Below are 13551 nucleotides of genomic sequence, written 5' to 3'. Positions count from 1 at the left end.
GTGCAGAGAGAGATGATAAGAAGGTCCAGGTAAGAATCCTGTGGGACTGTTTAGTAGAGAGGCCACCTAAGAAAACAGAACAACCAGAGATGTGTATAGGCAATTACGTTACAGGTTGAGAGAGGACCATCTTTCAGGAAAGACGTGACCAAGAGGGTTGAATACTGCTGAGATGGTCAAGAAATATGAAGATACTAAAGAGCCCAGTGTGTTTGGCAATTTAGATTCTTTGTAAATTAGCGAAAAGCGATTTGGTCACAGTTTGGGGACAGAAGTCAGATGGCATAGGTTGAGGAATGATGTGAGACAGTGGAGACAGTGTATGTACTCTATATTTTGAGAAGTTTAGAGTACAAGAGAGCAGAAAAAGTGGCATGGGCGCCTGGCAGGGCATGTGCAGTTAAAGTACTTTTTTTTTCTTTTAAGATGAACAATGCTAAGAAATGTTTATGTACTGATAGAAACGATACCACATCCAAGCGTACCTTGAAAATATTTGGTTCCAGACCACAGCAATAAAGCAAGTCATGATATTTTTGCTGGTGCAGGGTTTTGCCTTCAATTAGTACAAAAATGCAACATATGTGAAATACAATAAAGTGGAGTGCAATAAAATGACCTTTGCCTGTAGAGAGAGAGAATGGTGATGGAAGAGAAGGGAATTGGTGAAATACAAAGTCGTAGAGAAGGCTGGAGGGGATGGGTCTTCTATAAAACAAGATTTTGCAAAAAAGCAGAATGACTTTCTGAGAATAAGAGGACATATGGTAAACTTATCATGTCATTAATGTTTGAACTATGTCCTACCTTATGCTTTGCTTAAATTTTTATTATATAACTTGTCTTCTGTACTTATTCTCTGTTTCTGTTCTTGGCTTATTAACTTTCAGAGGAAGAAAACCTGTCTAATTTACCTGACGCCTAGCACAGTGTCTTGGCATAGTTCCATCCAAATGAATTTCCTGGAATGGCGTAGTGGAGAATGGAAATTTAAACCCAGATCTCTTAACGGGTAGATGGTTTGCCATGAGGTACAAAATGGCAGTTCCTGAATAGTATATTAATACAAATGCAAATCAGAACTTAGGGTTGCTGAATTGGGGTAGGAAACAGTGAAGAAATGAGATTTCTTTATAGAAGACTATAGTGAATTATATGTAAGGAACCTCATGACATTGTAAAGTGATGGTAGTTCTGTAAGGCATCCTTAAGAATCCAAATTATTTGAGTTCTGCATGGAAACCAAAAGGCAAACTCTGGAAAGTTTGGAAAAGGATGAGCTGTGTTCAATACAATTGGGATCACTCAAGGTCTAGAAGCTCGGCCAGCTTGATTTCTTCCTTTTTAAAATTTATTTATTTTATTTATTTTTATTTTTAGGCGAGGCAACTCTTAGTTGACCTCACAGATTGCAAGGACTTTATCAGCTAACAATCCCTTATTTTTTTTTATTTTTTATGCCTACAGCACCTGGTCTTCCTAGGTGGTCTCCCATTCAAGTACTAACCAGGCCCGACCCTGCTTAGTTAGCTTCTGAGATCAGATGAGATTTGGCTTGCTCAAGGTGGCGTGGCCATAGACTCAGCCAGCATGATTTCATTTGGCCCCTTTTGTCAACTTGTCCCAGACAAAGTGGAAATATTACTGGATGAAGGAAGTAGGGTAGTTATATGTAGGTTTAATTGACATCTTAATAATTTTAGCCTCATTAAGAAAATATTGCTTCTCTGGGTTGTGAAATTGAGGGCTGAGGCTGAGATTTAGGAAGAAATAAAATGTCAGAAATAGAAATGTTGTTAAATGGATTAGGCAAAACTATTCTCATAATGTTAATATACCAGATTGTCCTCTTAAATTTCTTTAAACTATACTTTTTAAATTTCATAGCCAAAAAGTATAATGTACATGATTTTGTTTTTATTTCTAAAACATAATGTTTCTATCCACAAAAGTTCAGTAATGAACATAAAGTATTGAGAGAAAATAAAATTAAACTGCTTTCATGGTGCTAGGCTTTAGTCCTAGAAGACTGTTTTGTAGATAAAGGTGACAGTAAATTGTTCTGAGAAAACAAAGGTTTTCAGAAAATGCCAGTTTTCTTCATTGTTTAGATGGAGTCTATTCTGGTTACATTTACAATAATCTTAAAAGGATGAATCTTGAAAACAAAAATGGCAAATCTTGATTGGTTGTTAAAGGATAGTTCATAAAGAAATGAAACACCATTTTAAGGATTTTTTTCTGGCTATCTTCATTGGATCTTTCCTGTTTATCTATTTCCTATAATGTTTTCAGCTTAAAGTTATCTGTCAAAAAGTAAAAATCTGCTGCAAACATGAGGAGTGAATTTAATGTTAATGAAAACAATTTGCTCGCAGCAGGAAAACTCCCAGTTTTTTTTTTGCATTGGTGAGCAAGCGATGGTAGACTGAAATGAAAGTGTTGGGAAATGAACAAAACTCTTAATAATCATCTGTGTAGGGGATTGTCAGAGAATGCCTTTGTTCAGTTTACTGGGCTGAGATTTAGCTCAGATTTTGCTTTGTAGATATTGCATCTTGATGTGGTAATATGAGTGTGGGGGCGCTTCAGAGGTCACCTGTCTTATTGAGGGTGTGTGGTGAGCTGATAAAGTCAAAGGTTTGGAAATTCTTAAATCTCCACTGAACAAAAAGTTATCTGAGTTACTGTAATATATAGTTGTCTTGAAGATTCAGAGATTCTGGAAAATATCAAATAATATATGTGTTTTGATGATCAGCTGAATAATTTTCAAAAGCTAACTTTCTAAGAAACCAAGCATAGTGCTATATGGATTCAGACAAATGTGTCTCATTTGGAGTCCCTTTTTAATTTCAGTAATCATGGAAATATTTTTAGCTTATTTAGAAGTCTTTGGAGGTATATTACTAGAAAAATATGTCAATTTTTTGTGTGTGTTTGTGAAGTATAAGGGGACAATGGTTTTCAAACTATAGTTGGTGAAACCCCAGGTTTTCATAAAATGTGTATTGGAATTCCTTGGGAAATTAGACATGTGATCAAGGGGTTATAACTTTGCCACTAGGTCCAGTAGTGAGTAGACTGAGGGGTCTCAAAGGCAGAAGGATCCCTTGAGACAAAAGGTAGAGAACCATTGCCCTAAATAGTATTAAATAGTATATGCAGATGGTATTGCTTGCTATGAGTGTGCTTTTATAACTGTTTAGATAATCTGTCACATTTTCCTTCAGTATCTAAGATACTGATTCCTTTTTTTCATATTTTTCTCAGTATGATTTCAGAAAAGTCATGGTTCCTTCATAAGTTGGTAGTCGTATTATCATTTCTATAATAATTGCTACTTTACTCCCTTCAGAATATGTTTTACACCTTTGCTCTAAACATCATTCTGAAAGGAGGGGTTTATACAAGAAAAATGTGTTCATGGTTAATTAGGTGCCTCTTTGAGGGAGGAAGTGGCCAACAGGAAGTCCATATAACATTCCTTCCTGCAGCATTTTTCTTCACTCTCTAATTCTCTCCCGAGCCTCTTCTCTCCCAACCAGACTTTCCACCCACACTGCCCACCTGGTGATTTCTCAGTTCCCTACTGTTCTTTCCTCCTCATGAAGAGTAATGTGAGACTAAGAAAGTAGCTAATGTTTATGAAGGTTTTATATATGGAAACAATAAAAACTTATTTAAAATTAGATGTAGCAGAACATTTTAAATGTAAGTATATGTAACTAGTTGGACCGTGATTGGTTGACTACTAGTAACATAATTCATGATTCACTTTTAAAGATTAGGTTTGTTGGATTTCACCGAAAGAAACTCAGGAGTTTAATGTTCAAAGAGTGTCAGAATTATACTTGAAATATGTATCTGAACCAAGATATAAGCATAGTTACCATTATTCTCACCTTTATTATGGAACAGAAATCATCAGTCTGGTTTTATTATGGGAAGGAAATAAGCCAAATTGATATTTACATCACAGCTTTTTTATAGTATATTTCAATTTTTTTTTTATTGTGGTGAAATATACATAACAAAATTGACCATTTGACCATTTTTAAGTGTATAGTTCAGTAGTATTGACGATATTCATATTGTTATATCAGAACATTTAAGGGGACATGTTTTGTGACTTGTATTTCTGGTTTGAAATTTTAATTGCAAATGTTTTGATTTTTTATTACTCCATTATGAAAATTAAACTAAGTGAATTCAAGATTTATGGCCAACAGAAATTAAATGACTTGATACCTGACTGATTTTTCAACTTGCTCAGGAATAAATTATCTCAGTACTCTATTTCTCTGGCAAAGAGAAGCCTACCAATATGTAGATAAACAAAAATACCACTAGAAAATATAGTCTCTTCTACATATTTGAATAAATTTCTCAATATTGAAATATCTAAATGGTCATTTGATTTCTGGGTCCTTTGCAGAGAAAATAAACCTTTTAATGAAAAAAAGTCTATTCAAAAGAAATAAAATAACCCCACCCAGTATTACAACTATAAGTAATTACCATACTGCATTAAATTCCATTAATAAAGCCTTTTCTGTTTACTAATTTTACAAGTTATTTTGGAAGAAAAATTGCCCTAGGAAGTAGATGCCATATCAGGATGAGCAAAACCCATAAAGGCTCTAATGTTTTACATTTTGTGATGGCTTTGTAGTTTTATTTTCCTCAGGTTTGCATCTACTACCATGTGTTTTCATACTTCCCCTTCCAATTGATGTCATTGTAATGAAATGTTAACATTTGCTAGGTGCCTTATGGTTTTCAAAGCACTTATGTACACATATTGCATTGTTAGGGCCTTTTAGGGATCCTTTTAAGTTGGGAAAGAGGGATCATTTTCAGTGGTGGTTTATAGATTGAGATATTTAACTTCTCTGAGATCATTAGTGGAGACCGATTATTTCCTCGCTTCTCAGGATATTTCCCCCTTTTCTAACAACATAGAAATACCATTTCTCTCTAGGTATAGTCTGCTGGGCTTAAGGAGGCACCCACCAGTACCTAGTCATGGGGGACAAGTCCAAGACCTAAAATACAATCAGAGGCTCCCTTTTTAGAATGTGAACAATGAGACTGCTAGGAGTTCTGTGCCACCTCGACAGAGGTGTGTCTAGAGATGGTTTCTGCTGACAGAACTGCTGAGTTTCTGGCTTCCTCAACAACTTGCCTTGTTTTCTACCTTTCAGGTTCTCAAAATTCCTACAGATTCTGGGAGTTCCTGATAATCCTTTTCAGAAATTCTCTTTTGTTAGAGTTTGCCAGCATCTGTTTCTGTTGCTTTTCATCCCAAAACCAACACAAGACCATCTCACAGTCAATATTATGGAAATTGGAGTTTGGACCCAGATACTCCAGGGCTCATTATGTTCCATGATGATTCTAACAAACATTTCTTCTTTTAAAGCATACTCTTAAAGCTGAATTAAAAGCAACAATTGCTCAGTGTTTAAAAAAAAATAATTTTCAGTTTCTTTAATCTATGTTTCCATCCCTTTCTCATTTCTCAATATGCCCTTCTCACCATAGAAAAGTTATTAGTCTTTTTAAAAACTTTAAGTTTTAAATTTTTTTGTAAGGTGTTTGCTAGTGACAGTATGATAAAGAAAAATGGTTGATCTCATTTGTTTGAAGAGAAAACAAATAACTTTTGAAGTAAGTGAGTAGTGGTTAAATAAAGATGGGTATAAAATAGTTAGATGTTTGGTTTTTGGAGTGATCATTGTCTCCTTTACTATAGTCATTGTTTTTAGAAATAGAATACTTTTAGTTTAGAAGTCTATGAGGGAGCCCAGCATGTTGTGTTCTTTAATATTTTTGTTTTGTTGGCACTTTATTATTTTAATACTTTACTGTTTTAATACTTTCCTCAGATATCTGTTTCCAATACTGTTTCTTATAGATTCTTTATTAACTAATTTCATAGAATTGTGAGATAATACTTTGGAAGAGCAACAGCCATTCATTCAGTTACTATTTATTGAGTGCCCATGGGACAGGTACTATATTAGAATGTGGATATATATTTTTCAACAAAATGGGCAGTCACTCTTCTCTGAAAGATTTGAGCAGGGACTTCAAAAGAAGATGTGTAAGTAGCTAATAAGCATATGAAAGATGTTCAGTATCATTAGTTTATCAGGAAAATGCAAATTAAAACCACAATGAGCTACTACTATGCACCCAATAGAATGGCTAAAACTGAAATGATTAACATTCACTGCTGCCAAGGATGTAGAGCAATTGAAATTTCCATATATTATTAGACAATCAACAGGTACAAACACTTCAGAAAACAGTTTGACAGTTTCTCAAAATGTTGCAGGATTCTCGAATGGAGAGACGGGACACAGAGGCTGTAAACAAGAAGCAGCATTTATTGATGCCAGCACTAGCTCAGCGGATTCTTATCCAAAGGCTGAGCCCCGATTATAACATAACAGGCAGTTTTATACAGTCTTGTCATCCCTACACAGCTACAGAGATAAGGGAGAACATTAACTGGTTGGCAAGCTATGAAAAAACATGTTAGCTAGAGAGTCCTTGAGGTGGGGGAAAGCAGTTAGAAACAAACTCGTTCTGGCAGGAAATGGCCAGGCAGGGTTAGGCTGCCACAGTAAAATTAAACATATGCTTACTGTATAGCCCTGTGACCTATACAAAAATATGTGATCATACCGTCTGTCACTTGCATGTTCATAGTAGTTTTGTTTGTAAGAGCCCCAACCTGGAAACACTCCAAATGTCCATTAATAGGTGAATGAATAAACAAATTGCGGTCTATCCATACAATAGTATACTCACCAATAGAAAGGAATGAAATATTGACATATATAACTATATGGGTTAAATCCTAAAAATATGGTGAGTAAAAGAAATCAGGCACAAAAGAAGACATATTGTATAATTCCATTTATGTGAACCTCCAGGAAAAAAACAATCTCGAATGACAGCAGATCGGTGACTGCCTAGGGCTGGAGGTAGATGTTAAATTGTCTGGGGAAGGGCACAGGAAACTTTCTGGGAGGACAGAAATGTTCTCTATCTTAGGGTGTTAGTTTCTCAGGTGTATAATTTTGTTGAAACTCATTGAAATGTACATTTAAAATGGGTATGTCTTATTGTATGTAAATTGTACTTCAATAACATTGGCAAAAATATAGGTGGATACTGTCCTTAAAAGACCTTTTAAAGTCATATCTGAAATAGATTGTAACTAAAATGGAAACATCATAAAGCACTTAGGTATATTTTCAGGTAATGCTTTTTTGAGAATTTTATATAATTCTTATCTATTTACAATGATATAGGATAGAGAGATTATTGCAGAAACCAAATATATTTTTTACTTATGATAAGTAATATTTTAATTATGCAACAAGGGTTACATAAGCCCTCGTATCTTTAATTAGTTCATGCTACTAATTTTGGGGAAAATGTATGAACAGAAAAAAAATTCATTTTGTTAGTGAGAAATTGTCAACCAATCCAAACTGATTTATTAAAAGTAAAGTCATAATTAAAAAATATTTGACTTAATATTTGATTATATATTATAAAATTTATAAGAAGAAATAATGTGTTAGCTTTTCTTCTGCTCTCTTAAATACCTGCTATAAGTTATATTATTACATCTATTCCATTGATATACAACTTTTAACAGGGGCCAAAAATATCCCAAACTATACCATGATTCTACAGGTAGAATAACTAGGTCTTTTTTTGCACATGCATAAAATAAATACATATAAAAACTTATTTATTAGTAAAGACAATTCTAAACCTTACTGTCAACTAATGGAAAGTAATATCTTATGAAAAAAAAACAACCATTGGAATATTGTAACAGGATTATTAAAAAATGTTTTCCTAAGGCCTCTGGCAATAATAGAAATTCAATATATATATATTTTTTTTAATGCAGTTTCAGAGTAGGTTTTTTTGGAAACAATCTTTTTATGATTTCTTCCAAGTTTTACTTTTATAATATTATTTGGTTTATATTTTATAAAAGTCCTTGCACCACAAAACTAGAAAGGCTGTTAGGGATGGGGACCTCAGAGAGTCTTTTAGATATGTATTTTGAAGTTGGGGGCGGGGCAAGTATAGAAAACTGTTTCAGTGAGGCAGCAACAGAAGTTAGGAGAAGCATTTTGTAAGCTGGAATCCATCAATCAATGTCCACATTAACATTAAGAGCTTAATGGCCATACATTGCAGCTGAGGTTTATATTTCTTGAAAACAGTTTGCAATTTTTTTTAATAGTTCTAAAACTTGAGGGTTTACTTCCTTAAAAGTGTATTTCAGTGTCAACCTTAATATTGCTTCTATTTATAATACATGAATAAAAGAGGTTTTTGTATTAGGTTGTTTTTAATAGGTCTAGATAAATAGAAAAATATGCGTTCATATATATTTGAAGAATAATAATTAGACAATTATACTATATTGAAACTTAATCATGATAGACGGTATTAGTTTCTTGTGGCTAATAACCACAAAGTAGGTAGTTTAAGACAACAAATTTATTCTCTCTTGGTTCTGGAGGCTAGAAGTCTGAAACTAGTATCACTGGCTGAAATCAAGGTGTCAACAGGGCCACACTCCCTATAGAGACTTTAAGGGAGCATCTGTTCCTTGTCTCTTCCAATTTCTGGTGGCTGTAGGCATTCCTTGGTTTATAGACATGTCACTCTAGTCTCTGCCTCCGTGGTCATGTTTCCTGCTCCTTCTCTTCTATTCAGGTGAAATTTACCACCACCTCTTTCTTAAAGGAACACATGATTTCATTTAAGGTTTACCCAGGTAATCCAAGATAGTCTTCCCATCTCAAGATTCTTAACTCAACCATATCTGCAAACACTCTTTTCCCAAATAAGGTAACATTTACAGATTCCAGAGATTAATTAGAACCCCATATCTTTGGGGGCTATTCAAAGACCTAAAGAATGAAGCTTTATTTTTTAATTACATTGCTCTTTTTTCTGTCACTTCAAAGCACATGTGGTCTTTCTTACACATTTTGCAGGTTAAATATATTATTCACTCAAAAAAAAAACCAAAAACCAAAACTGAATATTTCTGTTGTATAAGACACTGTCTGTTGTCATTTATAATAATCAGAAGAATCTTGGGTTTTCTCTGCTTCATGAGCTATTGTTTTGTCTCTCCAGTACAACAGTAAAGATTTTGAGTACAGCCTGTGTGCATATTATGCCATATATCATGTACGTGAGAATTTCCCTGAGAGTACCAATTTAAAATATTCAATCCTGTTGTTAACCAGTGTACCTATTACAGGTTTCATTTTCGATTCAAAATATGTGATTGCCATATACAGACCATCGGACAGAGTAGGCTTTTTAAAAGTATCTCTTCAAGAGAATAATGACATTCATTTTTCAAGTTCGTTCACTACATCCTACTTCTATTTTTCACTTTATGAAAGGAAGTAAAAGGAATCAATAAGCTGTTCAGAGAGTGGCGATATCAAGTCTGTTTCACAACATAAAATTATGACAGCCCATTATTGTTATGATGAACTGATTCTTATAATAGGGCATTAATATAGAAAAAGAATCCATCATATTAAAATTTTATTTCCTAGGTCTTACTAGATACTAGAATCTGCCTTCAAATGGTATAATCTTTATTCATCTTATAGTTTATAGCTTGGTAGACCACAGAACATGCACCTCGTGTGCGATAGGGTTTAGAGCTACCTTATATGTTATGCAGATTGGAACTACGACAACTGCAATACAATGGGGCAAATTAAATTTTATGTCTACTTTGTACAACTAAAGGTTAGGTTTTAGTTTGGCCTTGTGAATATTACACAGCAAAGGTCATTATTGGGGCCATTTTAGGGTAGTGTCTATAGGTGTCGGGAGTGAAATATAAAAGAAAGTGAAAAGTGGGCAGACAGTACACAAGCTAGTGAGGAGATAAACATGCCCTCTAAGTGTTCTCCATTTACCCGCTGAACAAATATAAAGAGACTGTACAATATTCAGGGACTTGTTAACTGTGTAGTTTTGGGGACCTAACCACATGCACACAAATTGCACTGTGACTACTTACTTTATGCCCCCAGGAAAGTTATTTAATCTCAACCACCGAAGTATTTTCTTATCTATAAAAAAAGGATAATGGTTTCTATCACATAATTTTGAGAGTTAAGTCAGGTGACTGAACAAAGCATTTAGGGTTGCTACTTACTAGATATTCAATAATATGAGTTATTGATCTTTAGGGTCAATAAGATATAAGACCATGTAGGAGAAAATAGCCAGTTTAAACCATCCCCTCTCCAAATTAGTAAGTAGATCATACTCAGTGCACAGGCCCAAGAAAAATTTTTCATTCAGTTTAAATCAGTTTCTTTGCAACCCCCACACTAGCCCTGAATCTCCCATATCAAACCTTATTAATGCTCTAAACCTGTACCCCTAAAGTCTGAGTTCAGATTTTAGACCATTTTGTTGTCTTTGAGTTCAATCCTTGATCCCTCAAGCAATTCCATTTTCATTTTTCAAGGGGCCTCAATACCATAAAACAAAGTCCCCTAATCCAATGGAGACTGCCAGATATGGTTCATAAAGGCAGTGACACATATAACACGATCATACCAAAAGTGGTGGAACAGAACAAACATCTTTGGGTTGAGTTGATATCAGTTCACTCTAAGTCTCTGGAGAAGTTTTAGGTACATTGACTTTTTTAACTTCCTCTCCTTAAAAGAAAATTCCATTTCTCTCCTTTAAAGAAAAGACTGACTTGCACTTACATTGTGTGTGTGTGTGTGTGTGTGTGTGTGTGTGTGATTTTTCTCCTGGTAAACTGATATAAATGGTTTCCTATTTAGGAAAACTAGCCCTGTCTAAATGCTAATATCAGTAAAATTTAACTTTCAGATGTTTTTCTTCCCTTGTAGGTTCCCTCTTCCCTACATACGTTACTGTCCTTTTATTCCTTGAGGAATAAAATTTCTCTTTATTAATTCTCTTCATTCATTCTTTCATTCAACAAATATTTATTAAGCATGTCCAATATTCCAGGCATTGTGCTAGGCACTAGGAATACTTCCTCAGTAAACAAAATAGATAAACTTAGGTCTTTTTGTAAAGGAAGCTATTTGCCAGCTTATTGTTTTAAAAAATAACACTGTATTCGATGGATAGTTTCATCTTTCTTTTCTTTTTTTATTCTATTAACTTTGAGTGTTTATGCATTTAGATGTGAGGTAATGAAATAGGTACATAGATGTTTTCTTAGCCTTTGGCATCCTTTAAAATATATTTTCATCTTGAATATGTATTAGTTGTCATCTACCAAATATTAATTACTGTTCTTTGAAGCAGCCCTGGTGCAGAGAATAAAGACAAATAGAGTGGATAATTTGCATAGCACTGTGAAAAAACCATCAAGAGGAGATGAAATTAATAAAATTATGTTTTTGTTTAAAAGCAATTATAATTAGATCTCAATATATTAAAAAAAAAGTCCCCGTGAACTCTCTGAATTTATGGTGGTTAGAATGGTTTAAGGTTTGGCCCTCCTCTCATGTTTGTAAAGAAAAAGTCACATCCATTTGTACAATATTGATTAAAAATTCTATGTATATGGTCTTAATTTCAGAATGCAATCTTGTTTACATGAAAAGAAAACCTATCAACTGTTGGTGTTGCAACATCTTCTGGAGCTGGGAGAGAATGTGGGCAGCTGGTGTGTGTTTTTACCTAATCTAAACCCAGCATCTAATGATCATCTGTGCCCTTTCCTAAATTCCTAAAATTTGGCACAGAAGGAAAGATCCTGGTTATTTTTTTCTTCTTTTTTTTCTTTGTATATCCCATTGGGCACAGGACAGGGCCATATAAACAGTAGGTAAGGAAGTGCCAAATTCTAATAGACTCAATAAGAAGTTGTTTTTAATGTAATGGTACAATTTATAAAGATAGTCAGATGAGTAATTATGACTTTATTTACCAGTCACCAAATATTTACTGGTGATTAGTATGAGAAAAGAAATACACAAGATGTTGAGGATGTGAAGTGAAATGAAACAGAATTCCTGATTTGGAGGTACCCACACTTAAGATATGACACATGCATGTTGATTATATATAGTACATTGTGGGAATACCAAAATGTAGATATATACGAAGGACTGTGGAAGTTGAAGGGGTCATGGACCAATGCTGCCTGAATAAATTAGAAAGGGCTTTACAAAGCAAAGGAGATATTTGATTTCTATCTAGAGAGATTTTCTAGTTGTCAAATAAGACAAGGGCAGATTGAGGCAGGAAAGTTAGATGAAGGCCAAGTAGGAATGGGTCCGTGTGTTGTTTGAAGTTCAAACTTCATTCTGCATGCAATGAGGAGCCATTGGAGATTGTAAGAAAACCGATAACATCATCTTAAGATACTAGCAGCCAGTTTTGAGAATGGGCTAGAGGAGCGGAAAAGGTTGGAGGCAGCAAAAGCAACCAGAGGTGATAGCACCAATCAAGTCAAGAGAGCATCAGCGTCAACCTGACATAAGATAGAGAGACAGGAAAGGGGAGGAGAGATTTAAGATTTTGTAAGATTGTTTTGGGGAAAAAAAACAAAAACGGTGATTAATTGAATTGTAGTCAAGGCAAAGATGAAAGATAAGAGAAAAGCATTTGGATAATTTCAAATCCTAAAAAGATTCTCATGTTATGCTTTGTTGTTCAAGCGGAAATGCATCTGATTAAGGTTGATATTAGCTAAATTCATTTCCTAATGAAAAATTTATTAATGCAACCAACAATTATTGAACCCTTGTTTATTTCTGTTCTGTGTCGAATGCTTGTTTCTTCCTAAAAATTCAATGACAATAAACCAGCATAATTGGACTGCTACTTTGTGTTAGGCATGGTGCTAAGCACTTACACATTTTTGTCATCTTCAGTCACCCTGGAATGTGTGTATGACAGTTCTTATTTTACAGATTAGGATGCTGAGACTCTAACTAGTTTCCTGTGTAACTTGCTGAACTTAGAAGAGGTTTACAGGTAGAACAAAAATCGAACATTTCTGATTCTAATACTCTACTCTTTTCATTAGCTTACTCTGCCTCTGTCTGTCAGAATTTCATATACCCTGCATTCAGTATTTTGAAAGGAAAAATATCCCTAATTGGTCATTAAGAAGCACCAACTTGTTAACACCCCCTGAATTCCTTTAGTTTAAATTTTATTCCAGTGGATAATGAATTCTCCTTAGGAAAATGCAGCACATGTTCTTTATCTTGCAGCAATCCGTGGGGTTCCATAGGTCTTAGCTCTTTTGATGGCATCTGCCAAAGTCTTCGTGGTGAATAATTGCTTCATATTTGCATAGGAATCACACCACCTGAGGTCAGACCCCTTGCCTGTCATTCATTAGTGAAGTGACCTCACTTCAGTTCTCTCTTCATTAGTTTGCTCGCTTGTCCAATGAAGGTTATAGTTTTAATTCATAGGACTATTGTGAAGCTTAAATGAGATAATGGATGTGAAATT

At 34.4% G+C, this 13551-nt stretch overlaps 1 pseudogene; it reads right to left on the bottom strand.

Moving 5' to 3' along the window:
- Nucleotides 1–1458: 1458 nt before the first annotated feature.
- On the bottom strand, nucleotides 1459–1581 carry LOC112485127 (annotated as a pseudogene).
- Between the last annotated feature and the right edge of the window lie 11970 nt (nucleotides 1582–13551).

The sequence above is a fragment of the Pteropus alecto genome, unplaced genomic scaffold (genome assembly GCF_000325575.1).
Source record: "Pteropus alecto unplaced genomic scaffold, ASM32557v1 scaffold95, whole genome shotgun sequence".
In the NCBI taxonomy this organism is placed as follows: Eukaryota; Metazoa; Chordata; class Mammalia; order Chiroptera; family Pteropodidae; genus Pteropus; species Pteropus alecto.
Note: the sequence above shows the minus strand (reverse complement) of the source record. Positions and strands in the feature narration are given on the sequence as shown.